The sequence below is a fragment of the Molossus molossus genome, unplaced genomic scaffold, assembly GCF_014108415.1.
Source record: "Molossus molossus isolate mMolMol1 unplaced genomic scaffold, mMolMol1.p scaffold_m16_p_13, whole genome shotgun sequence".
NCBI classification, from domain to species: Eukaryota; Metazoa; Chordata; class Mammalia; order Chiroptera; family Molossidae; genus Molossus; species Molossus molossus.
In genome coordinates, this window is record NW_023425348.1 from 33,638,113 (window position 1) to 33,643,527 (window position 5,415).

Below are 5,415 nucleotides of genomic sequence, written 5' to 3' on the forward strand. Positions count from 1 at the left end.
AATCCCTTGTTCTATATCACAAGTAAAGGGCAGCAGCAGGATTTAAACCCAGACAGTGTGAATCCAAAGACTGTGCTCTTCACCTCCAGGCAAAATAACACAGAGGATCATTGTAATAATGGCCGTCCATGAATCACACCTCCTTGTGTCTATACCCCTTTGCAACCTGTCATTGCTGCTTTCCTCGTCAAGAGATGGAGTCTAGTGCTCCATCGATTTTTTTTCCCTCCCCTGAATCTGGAATAATCCTGTGACTTCCTAAGAGATTATGGCTGTAGTGACGTTGTGAGAGTTCCAGAGCCTAGACCTCAGGAGGCTTTGCAGCTTCCACTCTTACCCTCTTGGAATGCCAAGCCCACAGTGCTAGGAGGAAGTCCGGGCTATCCCCCTGGAGGGTGACAGGTCACATGGAACAGACGGAAGGCTCTCCAGCCTACAACCAGCACCAGCAGTGACATCAACCCCTCTCAGATGTTCCAGGTTCAGCTGAGCTCCCTCTGCCTGCACACCTGTGAGCCCAGGTAAAATCAGCAGAAGAACCTCCCAGTCAATCCTCAGAAGCAGAAAAAATAAACCATTGTTTTAAACCACTAACTTTTGAGACGATTTGTAATGTAGCAATAGATAACTGAAAATGGTAGGTTTTAAATTCATTATTTATCTCAGACTACCGCTTTTTAGCAGTCTAGGGTTACATGATAAAGAATCACAGGATATTTGAGCTGAAGGGACTGTACGGCAGCATCTAATTTGACTCTTTTATTTTATAGAGGAAGAAACTGAGACCCAGAGACAAACGACTGGTCCCAAACCGCAGTTTCTTGCAGCCTGAGTCAGGGCTAAATCTGTCTTCACAGTCTCATGTCTCAAGTTCTCTTTGCTACACAGTACTGCCTAACTACACGTGCAGTTAGGGGATGAAAAAGCTCTTTTCAACTAATTTCAAGGATAAACATTAAAAGCTGTTTATAGTCTTAAATCCTCATGACATCCATGCAAAGAGATCCATATGCCAAAGACCCATTAAATGCCAGGAAGCAATTAGTGAAAACAAGGCAGTGAATTGCCATAATTGAGTATCTGTGGTCTCTCGTGGGATCTGTGCATTTGTAGATGTGCCAGCTCCTGGTAGATCAGTTGTTCTCATCTTGGCTGCACATTGGAATCATCTGAGGAGTTTTAAAGACCATCTAAGGTACGGCCCACGCATCATTTAAAACCGGCCCAGGGCGAATCTAATGAGCAGCTGGGACTGAGAACCCCCCTAATCGGGACTGTGAGTTCCTGGGGGGTAGGATTTTCATCTTTGCACCCTCCTGGAGTGCCATGCCACAGAATATGGTTGATTGAAACCAGGAACACAGTGATGAAAGTACTTACAGAGCGGCTACGGCAGACTGGGAAGTCCATGGGCTTTGACGTCAAAACCATCTGTCTTTGCTTCCCAATTTTAATATTTAGTAGCTGTGTAACCTTGCATACGACAAACTATCTGAGCCATCTGTAAAGTGGATATAAAGATGATACTGACTTCCCAGGGGCGTTATGTAGTTCAGTTGAGATTGTTTAGCGTTTGAAAAGCTCCCGGATAACAGTCAAGACCTCGTCTAGTATTTTTATTTCTATTTAAAATGGAAACAGAGAAGCTTTTAAAAAAAGAAACACTAAAAGCAATAAAAGATGATTATAAAGAAAGTAAGGAATACAGATGGTTATAAAAAAAGTCAAGTACAATTACCTATGATCACCCATGGGTATGTTTAAGCGTTTTATTATTTCTCCTTCCAGATTTTTCCTTCCTGTTTATATGTATGCCTACACACATGCAAACACATATGCACAAAAACATGATTTAAAACACCATATACAGGATTACATTGTGTTTATTTTCTACATTAATAACTATAGTGCTTCATACCATGCATTGGAATTACTGTGATGTGTAATATGGTTAGGATGAAATAGAAACAAGAGCAAAGCCAGTGCAGATTTGCAGAAAAATTACACATTTTGGGGACCTAATAATTACTAAAAATGAGTTGCAATGTTTCATGGAGGCTGACCCGTTTCCTCCCCTGGAAAGACTGAGCTGGAACACCGACACAGATGAATGGGGGTGTCTGTCCTGCCCACCTTCGCGAGCCTCCCCTCTCTAGGAAGGCCTTGATCACAGCCCAATAATTCTTCTTTTTTTAAAAAAACTTTTTTATTGATTGATTTGAGAGAGAAAGAAAGAGAGAGAGAGAGACATCAATTTGTTTTTCCACCCATTTATGCATTCAATGGTTGACTCTCATATGTGCCCTGACCAGTGATTAAACCTGCAAACTTGGTGTATTGGCCGATGCTGCCTGGCCCCCAAAACCCCTTTGGCCAGCAATGTTTATGTGCACGTGGTTTCAAAGGTAGTAAAGAAGGGAATGGAGTCTGGCTGGTGTGGCTCAGTGTTTGAGCATCGACCCATGCACCAGGAGGTTGCCGGTTAGATTCCTGGTCAGGCGGGGCACATGCCCAGGTTGTGGGCCTAATCCCCAGTGGGGAACATGCAGGAGGTGGCCAATCGAGTTTCTTGCTCATGGATGTTTCTCTCTCTCCCTCTCTCTCTCTCTCTCAAATCAATAAAAGGAATAAAATAAAATAACATAACATAAAATAAAAAAGAAGGGAATAGAAGGAAGACCAAAAAGTGCTCATTCAAGTTACTATTAATTTGGAGAAAGCAGGTTTTATATCCAAGCCAACCTAGAGACTATCCAAAAGTCAACAGTTAAAGGAGCCAGAGCAAACACACAGGCCAAATCTCTGAGGGTGACATTGTCTGGCAAGGAATCCAGCTTTAGGAAGGACATGATGACAATGGAGCGCTTTCTGGCTCAACCCTTCCTTTTTTCTGGACTCAATTCCTGACAACACCAGAGCCTCTACGTGTCAGTTGGCTGGGGACCTTGCCCCTGAGGAGACAGTGTTTACAGAATCAATGGGGAGCAGAGGAAGAGTGACTGTAGATCTGAAACAAGAGGCCCCTTTTAAGGACATTCCCAGCATGGCCACACCGAGCGAGAGTGGCTCCATCAAAAGGTTTTTGCTAGAGTGACGTCTTGCTCTGCCCAGACACCACTGCTCAGAACAGTCTCGAAATTCTTCTTTGCAAACTGCCTTTAGAGGCCCGATAGAGAAATCCAATTCATTTTTTTATAGTGCCCTCTGACATGTTTTTGGCATGAGGATCTTGTTTAGAATAAAAAGAATTAGACTTGGAGTTGGAGAAACCTGTGGGTGAATTCTAATCCATCCACTTAATAGCTGTGTGATCTCAGACAAATTACAGACCCTTTAGGTTTCTTAATTTTTTTATCTATAAAGAGGGATCCTGATCCTCTTTCTCCCATCATTTACTACATGGAAATTACCCTGATGCAATGGTAGCCTCCGAAAGTCACTACCAGGCAAGGTGGTAATCCTTACCATAGGTCACAGGACACAAAGGCTCACTAACCAAATTAAAATGCTCAAATTACAGAGACATAAAATCAATTAAAAACCCACAGTGAGAAGCAGGAGAAATGTATTAGCTCCCTGTGATAGGGATAGAAGAACCACTTCACCTGAATCCTAGGGTATCTCTCTCTGCCACATCAGCCTTCTCCACTGATGTTTTGGTTATAGGACCAGAGTTAAGGTTCAAGCTAAGGGGTCTGCAGATGGAGGGTGCCCTGGGCAAGAACACACGCTTTTTGTATTGGAGAGACGCAGGCACAAGAATACCAGGCCCATAGCTATAGCTTGCCAATCAGCCGGCTGGGCAGTTCTGAATTGCAGCCAAGAGCTGGCAGAGGACACATGGAGCCAGCTGGGTGTCTTCAGGGTAAGACCTCATGAATATTGATTGCTTTTATATATTTAATGCACCCAGGATATTCAGTGACTCATAGTTCTCATGCATACATATATTCAGTGCACAGAAGCCTCATGACTATTTATAATATTGCCTCATAAATATTATATATCTCTTGGTCCTTCCATCCCTTTCTATGTAGGTTAAACAAACATATGCTATAATATACATAGCTATAATAAAGTATAATATACATAGTTTCTAATATAATTTTATGAATTTTATTTAATTCTTTAGAAGAATTAATTTTTTTTTCTCAAAGGCAATTTTATAACTTTATTCAACAATCAACAGTCAGTTCTCATTCACATTAACTGTTTGTAGATTTTTGAAAGTGGTAACAGGTACATAGGTAACCAATGTATAGAGCTTGTTTGGTGAATCTTCATCCTCATTACGTTTTCTGGACAACTGTGCCCGGATATGGTATGGCACATTCCTTATTCCTTTGGCCCAGACACCTTTGTTCAGCCTGGTGTCGATGCGCACATCTGGAGTCCCATCTCCTTCATGGCACATTTCCAGGTCTCCTTGAGTGCTCGAGGGGCACGCTTCTTGAAACCCACTCCATGGATGCGCTTGTGAATGTTGATGGTGTGCTCTTTGGTCACTACCTCGTTGATGGCAGAACGGCCCTTCTCCCCACCCTTCTTTGTGGGAACCATTATGCCAGCCTGAGTTGGAAAGAAAGAGCCTAGAATTAAATATTTTCAAATGAATACACATTACAGCATTCTAGTGTAAGGCTCATGTAAGAAAGCAATTTGTATACACTGTAGCATTCTGCACAATTTTAAGGGATTATTATTATTCCTGTTATTATGACTGAACAAAAATAATTGTAGCCATTTATACAAATTAATCAAATCTATCTTCAAAGAGTAAAGAGGAGGCAGCTTAGCTAATGACTAAGAGTTGGGAGCTCTGCCAATAGCCAACTTTGCTAACCTTTGGGAAGTCACATAACCTCCCTGAGACTGTTTCCTCCTCTGTTAAATGGGAATGATATTAGCTACCTGATAACTCTATTGTGAAGCCTAAAACAGATCATGTGTGGAAATTGCTTGGCTTATAAGAATGATGATACTTAATCTTTCTTGAATGTCGACTCTGTGCCAGGTACTTTCTGATTATATGATCATATGAGTATGATGATCATGCCCATTTTACAGATGAGGATTTTAAGACAGAACCAGAATTCAAATCGAGGCAATCTGACTACAAGCTCATACTCTTAACCATTTTGTAGCGCTAGCTATTGCATAGTCAGTTGAATCCATATTGTACCATCACATTAATAAGATTGTCCACTAAAGCAGATATTCAGCATCATGTGCTATTGGTTACTTCTGTTGGTTACCCAGAATCATTTTAGGGGAAAAGAGAGTATAGCAGGTCCTCAGATAACATTGTTTCATTCAAAGTCATTTTGTTATAACTTGATGAGATGCCATAGAAACTTAACTCTTGTTTATATCAATTAGCCTATAGTAAAATTGATTTCCTTATATGTTGTTTTG

The 5,415-nt window shown here is 41.4% G+C and overlaps 1 pseudogene; it reads right to left on the reverse strand.

Annotated features, from left to right (window-relative positions):
* Nucleotides 1–4,189: 4,189 nt before the first annotated feature.
* On the reverse strand, nucleotides 4,190–4,560 carry LOC118628813 (annotated as a pseudogene).
* Nucleotides 4,561–5,415: the final 855 nt, after the last annotated feature.